Source organism: Strix aluco, chromosome 3, assembly GCF_031877795.1.
Source record: "Strix aluco isolate bStrAlu1 chromosome 3, bStrAlu1.hap1, whole genome shotgun sequence".
Taxonomy (NCBI): domain Eukaryota; kingdom Metazoa; phylum Chordata; class Aves; order Strigiformes; family Strigidae; genus Strix; species Strix aluco.
This window is the reverse complement of record NC_133933.1, coordinates 55,112,223-55,126,685: the sequence shown is the minus strand read 5'-3', so window position 1 is coordinate 55,126,685 and position 14,463 is coordinate 55,112,223. Positions and strand designations below refer to the sequence as shown.

The window sequence follows — 14,463 nt, the reverse complement described above, 5'->3', positions numbered from 1 at the left end:
TTTTAGGCTGTCTGCTAGGAGCTCTAGGTCTATCTATCAGCAGAAATTGAGGCATCTGTTGAGTACAGAAGGAGACAGATCATTTTCATGCTATACACCTAAATCATTTAGGCACCAAAGAGGAATACTGTAAACATGTACCTCAAACTCATGAAAAAAAAATGAATTGCCTTTCAGATTCCCTTTCAGTTCAATGCCATCCTTGGATATATACCTTCCATCTGTGCGATGACTCAGTTACACTAGCATGGAAACAGCTAGACTTCTTATAGCTTAGGCAGAGTGGCAGATTCCCTTTAGAGTGCTGTGATTCAGCTGTAGAAAATTTTGTTTGGAAAGAAAAAAAAAAGGTAAATTTATGCAGGAATCCATTTGGAAAAATCCCAGCCTAAAGATTAAGTGGACTCAAGAAAGTACTTTCCTGAAAACACATGGCTGCACCCCACTGCAGTCAGATAAAATGTGACAACACTTCAGAATCAGCCTTAAGGAAGATTGTTCATTTTTTGTGTTCGCCGCAAAAGATGACCGTTGAGAGAACTTACCTGCAATTTCCAGTGGTGTGTGGCTTTTTGGCTTCTTTTTAATTCTTACATATCTTGTGATTTCTGAATTTGAGCAAAATTCAGACAACGGAAAATAGGAAAAAATGTGAAGCAAGTTCTTCACCTAGAAAAGACCTAAAGGGCAGTTTCTACTGTTGGAAATCTTAGCCTGTTTGGTAATCCTGACAGCACTGTGATTTGGGGCCTTATAATCGGTTTCATGACTTTTGTTTTTTTCTCTCCAGGAATTAGGATTTTGCACTGGGACCTAAAGCCCGAATCCACGGTAGGACAATCTAAGTGAAGAATGTGCTCCTACCCTTGGTTATTTTTGAAGCAAAACTTTACAAGGCAGAAGATCACTAGGTAGGTTCGTGGTCTTGCCTTTAAGAATCCACTGAAAGCATTACTGTTTTATTTGTGCAATTGCATTTGTGCATTTTAATCTTCTGGAAGCAGAGTTTATTCTAATAGGTTAGAAATCTGTGAATGCAAATGGATTTCAGAGGAAGATAATAAGCACTCAGCTTAGGTAAATAGTTTATGTCCTATATTATACTTAAAGAACGTGAGCTAATACCCAGGGCAGAAGTCCTATTGGTCTAGGCAGGACTTTCTGGCTCCTCACACGGGTCCCTTTCTACATAAACTTCTGAGACTGGAGGAGGCTTGTCCTTAACATCAGTGTGCTGCACTGAGGTGCAGCAGAGGGGTGCATGTGTATGATATCTAGCTCAGGATTGTTATTTCTGTAAATTCTTGTATTTTCTTGTGCCATTTCCTTTTGGGCAAAGGGAAAAAAAAAAAAGAGCGCTCAAGAGCCTATCTGCTTCACTGAAAATTTTAATAAGTTATTGTTATTTATAAAGACAAATTCAAGTACCTCCTTTTGGAGTATAGGGGAAAGCACTGGCCCCAGTGCTTTCCAGATGATTGCTTTCCTCATCATTAATATGACTCTCCTGTGGGCTACCACCTCTTTGGCTTGAGGGATATTGGGTTGGGTTTTTTTGGGGGTACTTTTCTGATGTTATAAATGAAGGCCTTTTACAGGACTCTTGACATATCTGGTCCCTGACCTAGGCCTATAGTTCACCCACCTTTCTTACCCCAAAAAACTACTTTCCACGACCTTGGCTTGTGTGCTGCTTTTTTCCTCCTTTCTTTGGGAGTGTTAATAGTTTAAAGGGAGCTAAAAAATCCCCTACTCAAGCCAAGGGTAATCTCAACTTTGTTTTTTCCTTACTGTCCTCCATATAAAAGCTTTCTGCTATGTCTGCCTCTACCACTGCATCACTCTTCAGTGGTTTTCCCCAGCTTTTCTGTTCCTTGCTTCCAGTTCTTCCTGCTGCTCTTTTCTTCCAGTGTTTGCCAGCTTGATGCATTTTCTTCATTCACCTATTAATCCACTATGTCCTGTACACGTGTATATAGAAGGAAGTCCTTCTTCCCCAGCCTGCAAATCCACCCACAGAAAAAAAGAGGTAAGTCATTAAACAGATCTGCAAATACGTTTCACTAAGATCCCACATAAGTGCTTCAATTTGCCCAGGCCAGACAAATCCACATAAGTTTGAAATCTCCCCAGTTAAGAAACAAAACTGAGATTTTTTTTTTTATCACTTTTAAGTTTAAGGGGCTTAAGTACTTCAACAATATCTAAAATTGTATCTGTGGTCACAGCTGCCAATGCAGACTTACAGAAAAAAAAAAAGCAAGAGGGAGAAGATGCAGGTTAAAGGATGAAAGGCTAAACAAAAGTGATGCAACTTCAGTTGTCAAACAGCAATTTTTTATTAGGTTGTATACAACATTCAGTGTCTTGGGATCTGCTAAGCAAGATTTGTTTCACTTGACCTTTGGGTTATCACAGGCAAAGTCAATCTTTGAAGATCATAAACAATAACTTTAGAATAAATGAAATGTAGATGGCTTTATTGGACTTAATTACATATGAAATTGAATACCTTGAAAACAAAGTACAATAAAAACACAAACGTATTTATTTGAGCAATGTTTTATAAAATTCAGACAGGCATATTATAAATATGAAAAAGAGCCTAGACAGTGAAATCCAATTGCACACAAAGAGCTAAGAGTTAACATTCTGCAATTGCTTCGGTAAGCTTTAAATGATAGCACAAATGCACAGTTTAAGATCTCATGTTCTGGTTCATGAATGTGAAAGAATTTACTGTCCCACTTGTATGAGTTAGGGCCCTGTCTGTCACAGCTATGTGTGCATCAGAGAATAAAAAGGGGTAGAAGGAAGGTAGAAATTAAAGGTTGAAGAGATGACTCTTCTTGACAACATACTATTAAAAGGATTAATATATCTGTATTTCAGTTCTAGTATTTTAATGTCCTCCATCTACAAAAAGCGTGTTGAGTTACAGTTTTGAACTACCCATTCTGAAAATAAATTAGTTTTCTAGCATATTTAGATATAATCTCAGCATATATTCTATGATTTAATTTTAAAAAGTCAGTTTAGTTTCCAGAAAAGCCCTCTGTCTCATAAAATCTAACCCTCCTAAATAAATGTAGTTACGTTAGCAAAATCGTAACAAAAAGTTTTTGACTTGTAACTCAGATTAAATTATACTTAACTGTACCTTGTATCATACAAAAAAAAATGCGTATCATGTTCATTACTACTGATGTTAAAAGCAGACTTCTACAGGACTGAAGCTTTGCCTTTTCTTCACTACTAAAAACACAACTCCCGTTAAGACTTTTTAGACAAGCTTTAATTTTTCAATTAACATGTTTTATTTCAAATTTATTCAGAGCTGAAACAAGAGTTACATTTGCAACTGAGGAAAGCAAAGATGAAACTTTGTTCTTTCTTTTGTGCTCAGCCATACAATTTATTTTTCTCCTGGCAACAGATTTTAAATCTTTGCTTTTTTTTTCATGGGAACTGTTTTAGTAAGTGCCGACATTAGAGCTGACAACGCTTTGTGTGGTTTTTTTTCCTTTTGCCTGGTTTCTGTGTCTGTGTGTGCAGGCATGCATTCATTAACGTAATTCCTCAGCATTCAACAAGAGTGCATCATAAACTAGTCGAAAAAAGCCTCATAAATATTTAGATCCTCCATCTACCTTCCAAAACTAAAGTGAAAAAGAGTATTTAGTGAGGACTTGGTTTGAGTTAATCTGCATATGAACTGAAAGGGGGTACAAAAGGATGAAAAGGTGGTGGAAACGAGCATACAAACCCCATAGTCTCCAGGGGGCCATTCATCTTGTTCTTGTCAATACAATCCCAGTCTCGCTGCTTGGCTGTTTTCTGCGCATGACCCAACAGGCTAGCTTTGCAAAGACAATGTTGCAAAGGATGTGCGTGCTTTCTTCCTAGTTTTGTTCTCTCGTGTAATTTTTCGAGAGGAGAAGCAAAATACTTCACGTTCGGAAGCTGGGGAAATTTCTCTAAATACTTCTCTACTCGTTTGTGGTCCACACACTGACATACAAACTTAAAACACTGACATAAAAGGACAAGCAGGTTATATGAAAAGCAATTTTAAGTAATTTGACAATTAATGACCGGTAATGAGATCAGAATGTAGCTTAAAACATATTATCTGCTGTACAGATACAAAACCATACAATTTGGACCAAGCTATTTCTATATAAAATTCCACTATTTCTAACAAACAGCACTGTCAAAAAGTCCAAAATTTCAGATAAAAAAAAATAGCACACCAATAAAATTTGGTATTCAATGTATTTTCATAATTGAACAGTCACAGAATTGTTTAGGTTGGAAGGGACCTCTTGATCATCCAGTTCAAACCCACACATGGAATTCTGCAAATTTTTAAATTTTTTTTATTTTTTTAGATTAGGGAATGTGTAATATATTAAATAGTTATTTTTTATTTAATTATCTAAGATCAAATTAATTTTGAAGGATCACATCACATTACCTACATACAATGCCTTGCGATCTTTGACTGCTGTGCTTAGATATCCTTTTCACCCAAAAGAGCATAAAGACCACTAAAGCCTGTAATTAGACCCAAATAATAATTTCACACATAACAATTTTTGATCATAAGCAGCCAAAAGAGCAGTTTTTTGTTTGTTGTGAGGACAAAGTTAGAATGAAATTACGTAACTCACTCAAATCAAGCTCCACATCAATCCTATGAATTGAATTACAGGAGAATTATGTCAATACTATATGCAAAATGGTCATTTTAGTCACAATATATAATATTCACTTATCTTACTACATTGCTAATCTTCTATTTTGTATTTATGAAAACAGGAAAGTCCAAGTATATTTTTTTCAAATGAATCTCTATTTCAATCTCCTCCTTAAATGAACTCAGCTGTTTTTGGCTTTTTTTGTCTGGTTGGTTGGATTTTGGAGTTTTTTGTTAACAGACCTCCACAAAACCCTATTACTTGAGCAACATAGTGAATATATCAATGTAACTTCAGGTATAAGCCTGAGCATGCAAGCTGCTATAACTCCCCCACTAATCACCTGTTGTCAATCGAACAGAAAGGACTCCACGTACACTGACAAACTTCTAATGAAGTACCAAGATATATCTGTAGCCAGAGGGATAATTGATTTCACTACGAACCTGGAAGACAGGTGCATACAAACTTCAAAATGGGACAAAAGATCAATTATGCCTCTAGTAATGAAAATCAGATGGATAGCTATAAATAGACTACCTGGAAGGAAAACGAAGGTAGGGATGTATACTTTAATTGACTTGCTAAGGGGAAGACCTTCTTCTGGCACGAAAATTGGCCATCTGATTGGCTACGTCATGACTTTTTTTTTAAAAGCAAGTAGAAAAACTCTAGAGATGGGGAAATGCTTTAAGTCAAGCAGTGCTTCCTCTCCACCTCTAACAGAAGTGGTTTGCCAGCTTCCCAAATAACAGGGACTTTCCAGACCTTTCTAGGGTGGGAAGATGAAGGCTGCCTAATTTGGATTACTTAATACCTGTTTTCATGCTGGCCTTTAATCAACACAGAATTACAAAAATTCAAGATAATTTTTTTCCTGCCTTGCCTTAAGTGGTGTTTTCTTCACAGTTCCTGCCACAACCTGGTGTTTTTTGAGCATATTGTCAGACCAAGCTAAATATTGATTTGTTAATACATAACAAAACGGTATTGCTATGCAAACTGGATAGCAGAGTATAGTCTCTGGGAAACTCATTTTTACATTTCTCTGCTCCTTAACCTGATAGGGTAGCAGTTCTTCAGTCGTATCAGGATTTGCGGTGTATAGGGGATGTGTGTGTGCCAAAACCAGAGACAACTGTCACATCTGATTTGTAAAAACGAAACCCTGTGATCAGTGTAAGTGTAATACAACTTTTCTTTCTTAGTTTGACAAATTATGTAAATACCTGAAAGGTGGAGGAAACTGCCCGTGAAACTTTCAAATATGTATTTTTAAACAAATACAATAGCATAAGAGATAGCTAACATTTCAGTGATCATCTTTATTTATGAATGACACAATAACTTCCATAATATAAAACTGCCTATTAGAGAAAGTGGCTTTAAAAAAATTGTACAAGTTATAAGGAAAGTTGTAACATGTACATGGGAACTTCTCACATTCTAAATGAACAGGAATATCTAGACTCACGTGAACTGGATTTGTATAAGTCATTTGAATCTAAGGGAAATGTGTTATGTTTCTCTTCCCTATATTTCGGTCACAATTGGAGACCAAACATGAAATATTTCAAACTAAGAAGAATAATAAAAATTTCTGAGAATTTGAGAGACAGCCAGCAGAGTAAAGTGTAATTTCCAGACACTTCAAATTTAGCTGCAGCGATTTTTTTAAACCAGACCACTATATCTAAATCTGGGTGATTACTGCATTTGGTGTATGTTTTGCCTCTACAGCATCGTGAACTTTTCAGCCTACTCCCGTGCCCCTCTACTCTGTGGTCTATCCGACACAATGACTTGATGAATGTAAAATACTAACACACTTCTGAAAGCCAAAGCTAGGGAACGACTGCATTACCTTCAACAGAGTAATTCACTTCTTGTCAAAATCCTGAATCCAAGCTGTTGTTCAGATTATTCTGAGAGTGAAAATGGTTAATAGCAAAACATGAGATTGCAGTGAGATTCAGATGATTGTTCAACAGTTCGCAGTGGCCACTCCAGATGTCCAAAAGGTGTAAGAGACATATGCACAGAGCTGGCAGATGTGATACAGGAACTGTGAGGGAAAAGTGATCTTGTGGAGATTCAAGTGGAATACCATAAGGCAAGTTAATCCCACCCTTTATGGTGCTTATAAACTTGTAACACTGAATTACTGTAATCAAGCAATGAACTGATTTTAAATAATAATCAGATATAGTATTAGCTAAGTAAGATCATATGATCTTGTATGAAGTGACTGGAGCTCAAAGTGAGTCAGATCTCCTAGATTAGCTAACAACCCAGAAACCTTCACCTCTTGGCTTTGAGCCCAAAAGTCATGTTTTACTGATTGTTATGACTTGTCCTTTGACAAGTGACAGTCAAATAGGGACTTATGATGCATCGGCCTACAAATGCCAACAAAGATGGCACAAGATTTGGGATGCTTCCTGTTTCTATGAGGAAATCCTGAATTTATCCAAGTGCTTAAGCAATAAATCTCTGCATTTTTATAATGGCTTTCTTCCAAGCAACTTGAAATAGTTTACTACAAAGTGTTTCATAGCTTCTGAAGAGTAGAAAACTGTGAAACGGGCTCTGGGGCATAACTACAACGTGTGTGGCTACTACATTCTAGGAAAGATGTCCCACACTCAACAGAAAGACTGTGGGTAGGAGGAGCAAATGAGAGACAGTAAGTCATCCACAAACAAAACAAAGTTTAGGCTTCCTAAAGTGAAAAAGAACAGTAAAAAAATATTAAGAGATTGAACACTGCTGTTTCCTTTTAGAGAAAAGGCACAAATACCCATGAACGGATAAAGCAGAGAGCAAGCCTCTGAGCATACTATAGCACAGAAGCACAATGGTCTTTGTGTGGGTAATCAACAAGCACTGTAGCACTGCTCTCTGTCCTTTGCTTTGGATGAACAATGTTGAGCAATTCTGTCTCATCTCCAGAAGTGTTTAAGATGCATATTGCTTGGTCCCTTTCTTTTCTCACAGCTTTGTAACTCCAGATATTTCTCTTCACCATTAAATACATAAAAAGATTTCTAGTCAAAAATAAGATTCGGGATTTTTCAGACTGATTAATTACACTTCATTAGAAGGCCCAACCAGTACAAATGTTTCCTGCTCATTACCAGAAAGTTTTAAAAAAATGCAAAGTTTTCTTATAATTTGTTTAGATGTTTTCTGTCCAGTTAAATAGAAGCTCCCTGGGCAAGAAGTGCAGCTCTTTCAGTAATGAACATTAAGAAGCATAAGCAACACACCACTAGCAATCCCTCAGTGTAAGTCGATACACATACACATTCATATTTCAGGTATGTTAGGAGGAAAAGTTAATTTAATGCATCAGTTACACTTTTAGCTCTACTTGGTTTTAGTAGTAATTGAGAAGAATGGTTAATTTAAATCTGTTTACAAAGTTAAGGCTGAAAACATTGAATTTATATTCAACAGTAACCAATATACTATGGTATTTTACCAAAGGATGAAACACCTGAAAAACAGAACTTGGCAGTTTCTTTAGCTGTCAGCTCTTTGACACTGCAGCTGCCAAAATAAATCTGTAGATGTCCCTGACATAAACTTGGTCTTTTTTTTTTTTTTTAATCCTATAGTGAAGGTGAAAACACTTTTCACTATAGTAAAAAGTAAAAATACTTCTGATTATGTATCTTATGTCTTTCAACATTTTATTTTAGTTACATGTAGCAAATAAAAGAGCTGCTGAGGGCAACTACTGAAGTCAAGGTGACTGCATCAATTAAAATGCAGAATGTCATCCTGGATAGTTTTGAGGTTAGATATCTAGTACAAAACTGACAGAAGGTAAAAACCAGGTATGTCTGAAATAATGGCTAAGATCTCTTAATATTCTTATTTTCCTGATATCCTAATATTGTAGTCTTTTAAACTAGAATGTGTGTTAGCTGGACTCCAATGACAGATCTTATATTCAGCAATGGTCAATTCAGTGCCTCCACAGAGTTAGGCAGCACTTACAGTAATACGCACTCGCTGCTACTCCCACTTCTGCAATATGTGGCACAGGTTGGCTCAGAGTGTTTCCGTACACGAATCCTCCAAAAGGGACAGGCCAGAAGCCATTTGAAATTCTCCCGTAAGCAAGCCTGGAGCTGTATAGCTAAGGTAGTGATTTTGTGACTGTACAGTTGAAAAGTATAGCACACTAACCTAACCAAAGCTATAGGACTCTGTGTAGCATTAGAAACACTGGAAACGTGCATGGTGTATTTCAGGAGATTATTTGGCTTCTTTTAGTGAGCTAGGAAGAGTATCAACTACTCTGGATCCAACAGGAAAATGCACAAAACCAATGCAAGTGTTTATAAATTACAAAGCATAGGAAAGTTTATGAGCTTAGAGGTAAAGCATACTTTCAAAGATAGGATTCAAGTATGTTCTCTGAATAATTACTTTTTTTCCCCCCAGCTTTTAAATGTAAGTGCTATTACGAACAAGATGATAAAGTGGCTAAATTTTATGTTTACAATGTAGTACCTCGATTTAGTTTTCTCTAATTACTGGTAATTTTTTCTCTTCTATGCTTTTTCAGATTGCTTTTCTTTCCCCCTCACCATTTCCTGCCTTTCTCAGCAACACTGTAACAAAACTGGTATACATGAGACTTCATTTGCATCTCCTACGGAAGAGTCTGAAATGAAACCAATCTAAACTTTGTTTTTAATGCACAGAGATTTCTCGGGAGCCTAGCAGAACTACACCCTCTCTGATAGATACACCTTTTCTTGTTGCTAGAATGCTATCTTTTCTGGAGAAATGTCTACATAGTAGTAGATAAAGAAACAGCATGTACAGACATTACCTACCCATGGAAATTATCTGCTTACAAATACAATCTACTAAGTGATTAATCTATGGCAATATTGAACATTGATGTAATAAATTCTACTATATATTGATTTACATCTTTTCCATGCATAACTGTGACTATTCAGTAGTTAGATATGGTGAAGCCCAACACAGAGATACCCATGCCTTCCTTAACTACTGTGAGTTAAACAAAATGCTTAATATTTGATGAAGCTGAATTTAAGCCCCCCCATCCTATCTGTGTAACAGTATCCTATCACAGTAACTTCAGGTATATGGAATACATACCTTACCAAGACAGCAGCCAGGTACAAGATTTAGGTCAAAGGTGGAAAATACTTTTTTGTTTGACTTAGCATTTTCTTTTCTCCCCAACTTCATGACTGCATAATTAATACACAACTACAGCAAGTGAGAATGCAGCTCTTCCTACTCTTGTGTAAGTGGATGAATTACGAAGATATCTCTTCTTCTGGCTCCTTTATTCCAACCTGAGGAATGGCCACTTCTAACAGGAGTGATACTGTGGGTTATTACACCCTTCACAGTTGTTGTACAGCTCAAAGTACCTTAAGTATAAAAGATACCAATCTGAATCTTTTCAGGTACAAGGTGTGCTTAAAACCTCTATCTTCCACTTTGTCAGCAATCACTTAGCATCAATAGTGGACAAATTGAGGCATTATCTCTTCCAAGATTACACAGAGCACTCAGAAATGTCCCTTTTTAGACTGTGAACACTGTGCCACCTGCTTATTACTTCGAATGATGCACTACTATGGCTTCTCTTTGAAAAGTTACCTGTCGGTTTGGTTTAATGTCAAAGGAAATATGTTTTCATTGTCAGATACATCACACAATTTCAATATAATTGGTTCTTGAGATTTTTAGTCTGGCTCTAGACCTTCTTCTGTCCACGTGTTAATCACCTTGCAAAGATGAATGGATTTCAGGTGTTCATCTGCTAGTGGCCACGTCTGATTGCTGCATTACAGTTACAGCAGCTACAGCCTTGTACACCATGAATGATTCAATACTGAATCACAAACATAGTATTTTTTTCTTATGTGACTGTGATGGGTAAGTGATAAATTGCTTTTTTCCCTAAAGAAGAGTAGTATAGCACATTGGTACCTTTCAGTTATAGACAGTGTTGCAGAAGGCTGATGACATCCAACTGTATATGCCTACAATTTGGTCAACAGAGATGCTGGAAGTAACAGCCAACACTTTAACTAAAAGACTATGTTTCCCAGTTGTCATCAGCCTTCAGCTCTCATGTTTCCTGAGGTGCTATCAGCTATGAACATTATAGCAGCAATTGAATTTGCCTTTTATGATCATTGCAGGCCTTTACTGTAATATACTGAGGCTGCTGCTGGCATTATCATAATTTTTCTTACTTCAAGATTAGATTAATGCAATAAAACTTCACCTTAAAAGAGAAGCTGTTAGAAAATACTACAGGTTATGTGATACAAGAAGGACTACCTAGATGAAAAGACGAGAGTTAAAGATAGGGACTTCTGTGTCCAGACAGAAGTTAAGGCTGAAGAACCTTTTGTGACCACAGGACCTGGTTACCTTGAAACAAACCCACCAACCTCCCTCTCCGCAGTGCCCTCCCCCCCGCCCCCCCCCCCCCAATACCACACTACCTCTCCCCCTTATCCACAGGACCTGTTTACCCAGCCCTGTGTCCACAACCCCACACCCCCCTCCCCCACACCCCCCATTTCTTCCCCGATGGGAAAGCCACAAAGTTTAATACAGTGCAAGAGTATTTCTAGGGCCTCTGTAGAGCTGTAGACACACCCATCCAGATGGGAGCTATACCTTCTCACGGGTGTTTAACCAGAACTAATTCAATCTTCATCTCCCAGGCACTTTTAAAACACCCTTTGCTAGGACGTGGAAGTGTGAGAAGGTAAAGGCAGAGAGAAGAACATAAGGTATGCTGAGAGGGGCTTTTAGGTTGCATTTCGGTTTTACTGTACGCTTGGTGAAGGAAAGTATCATGCTGATTTGCTTACTTAAAACTAATGGCGAGTGATCTACATTTTGTTAAAGCATTCAGCTCCTCCAAGGGTATTTTTCCAATGATTTAAATTCAGAGTCTTGAAGCATTTATGGAAAAATGAAGGATGAGAATTTTTCTTAAGTCGTTCCTGCCTAATTACACGGGCAACTTCAGCACATAGCTTTGCCTCGATTTCTGTACTGTTCAGATCGAGAAAATAATTCAGATTAACACAGAGCAAACTAGAGCTTGAATTTTGCATTGCACTGCATGAGTGATTCCTCAATAACTGCTGGTGTGCACCATCTTATTCTCCAGTAAATAAGTGGAAAATTGCTTAGGATAAGCTATACTGTTCCTGTCAGTAGGCAAGACAACTGATAGCTACTGCAGGATGACTTGTGCTGGTATTTCTCACCTTATATTGTCTGCTCATATTCAAGCACTGGAAGGACTTTATGTGCAGGAAGCAACAATGAAGTGGTATGGGAACAGCTGCACCAAACGTGCTGAAAAAAAAGTCTCCGTATGCTATTTTTACTGTGAGAATCAGCAGTCCAGAACAATTATTCTAACATTATCTAAGTTCATCTAATTTTAAGATGAAAGCCTGCCATCTGACAGATACCCTTAATGAAATTGAAGGGTTCAATAACAAGTTTTCTCGGGGTTAAAAAGAGCCTTCGCTCACTGGTTAGAAATTAGCAAATAAAGGGCTACAAAAATGCATCATCTTTCAGACTGATCTACGATGAATAAAAGGATGGCAATTTTGTTAAGCGTATAAGGTTGTGTTTTACCTTGTCACAATTTTACAACAAGGTTGGGAAAGAGCAAAGACAATCTTGTTACTAAATAGAAACTGTATTGTTTCATCATCCATAGCCATACTGCGGTGTGCTTTGGGCACGCTATTGATGGACTAAGAATCTATATTGAAAAAAAACAGATTGTAACATTGCTACTCTTTCTTTGATACCAAAGATAATATTTTCTTGCTGAATATACATTTTTAAAATGACGGAAGCAATAAATCTGACTTATCTTACATAAGCCATTCATTTTTATTTAATGTAAACAAAACCCTGAAATTAAATAAAAATTCTTATGTCCAAATAATGAGTTCTACATGTTTAAAGGGGAAAAATACAATAAACACTAAAAGGAATGCAATAATCCCAGGCATTTTTACTATTATGAGAACTACACTTTCTGTACATTTCCGTCAATGAACACGTTCCAGGTAAAGTAGAGTAATACTGCTTGACAATACCCAATAAAACTGTGCATCTGTCAAGACGACAACGGGTCCGTGCTTCATTTCAGTTTTGGAGGCATTGTTCCCTGCGATTAACCTACTACTTAAAGTTCCTTCAAATACAGTGCGCAACGTCTGAAAATATATTTGAATTTTTACAGAACTTCAAGTAATAGCTAGACTTTACACCTAGTCCTATTAAAAATGGCTGTTTTCAGCGAACTAAATGAAGCGTGAAGCGATTTTCATCTAGCTTTGCAACACAAGCTCTACTAAGCTACTGAACACTGCATCAAAGCTTTCTGACGACCTCCTAAGTAGTAAAAATCAAGTAAGAACACCAAGTAGCTGCGTGGGGAAGGAGGAATACGTACAAGCAACCGCGTCGCGCTGCTTTGCATCTGCGGCTACAGTGGATGGAGCACGTTAATTTTGGTTCTGGCTGCCGGGTACTGCTGCTCCCATCACGTCTCCCATCCAAACCCGTCAAACAAGCCGCGGCTGATGCCAAAACACGGCGCTGCCCTGCAAGCGAAGAGGGCGCCTAGCTGCCTGCCGGCGAGGCTCGGGCGGGAGGGCAGCGCCGCGGCCGGGACGCGGAGGACGGCCCCGGCTGCAGCGGGGCGCCGAGGCGGGCGGGCCGCCCGGCCGGGGCACGGCGCCGTGCAGCGCCGGGGGTGCCCTCTCTGCTCCGGGATCGGGCGCGTAGGGGGGAAGGGGCGCGCGTAGGGCCGGGCCACCACCGCCCGCCTTTCTCCTCCGGTCCCGGCCGGCCCAGGGCCCGCTCCGCACCCCTCGGAGGCCGCAGGCGGCCGTCAGCCCGCTCCCGCGGCACGCCGGGCCGACGGCCGGGGGAAGGCGGAGAGGAGCGCGGCTCCCGCCACCCCCTCCGCGGGGCGGGCTACGGGGTGCTGCCAGGGCGCTGCCATGGCCCCTTAGCCCCGCGCCGCGCGCTCCTCCCGCGCCCCGTTACCGATTAGAAATTGCTCCTCGCGCCGCTCCGCCACGCGCACCGCCCACCGCCTCGGCGCATGCGCGGCGCCGCCAACTGCCGCGCGCCCCCCCGCCCCCGCTGCGCCCCTCTGCCGCGCGAGCTCGTGCCCGCGCGAAGCGGCGGCGCCGTGTAAGCGGGGGGCGCACGCGCGCCTCGGGGCGGCTCTCCCCGCCCCCGCGGGGTCACGTGACCCGGCCACGCCCCCCCCCCCGCCCCCCCCCCCCCCCCCCGCGCGGAATAGCTGAAGTAACGCGACTTTGTTTAGGAGAGTTGGGTGTGCGCGTGCTTCCGCGGGGCGGGGGGAGGCGCGCGGGAGCCGCACGCGACGCTGCGCGCCCGCGCGCCTGCGCCGCCTGTCCACGCGCAGACGCCCGGAGGGGGCGTGGCCGTGGGGAGGAGGAGAGGAGGGGGGGAGGGGGGGAGAGAAATCCCACTTCGGGCCAGCGGCGCCCCCCTCCCCCCCCCGCCCTCCGCCGCGCCGCCAGCGGCCCCCGGAGCGGAGGGGAGCGACAGCCGGCTCCGCCAAGCGGCGCTGCCGCCGCCGCCGCCGCCGCCGAGGAGCGGCCGCCCCGCCCCTGGGCCCGCCTCCCGGCATGTCCCCGCCCCCGCGGGCCCTGCCCCCTCCCCTCCTGCC

General features: G+C 40.8%; 1 long non-coding RNA gene across 1 annotated transcript; it reads right to left on the bottom strand.

Moving 5' to 3' along the window:
* Positions 1-2,315: 2,315 nt before the first annotated feature.
* Positions 2,316-13,885, bottom strand: LOC141920960 (uncharacterized). The gene is made up of 2 exons (XR_012622510.1): positions 13,210-13,885; positions 2,316-6,783 (listed from the first exon to the last, which is right to left on the bottom strand). It is a non-coding gene; the product is annotated as an uncharacterized LOC141920960 (long non-coding RNA).
* Between the last annotated feature and the right edge of the window lie 578 nt (positions 13,886-14,463).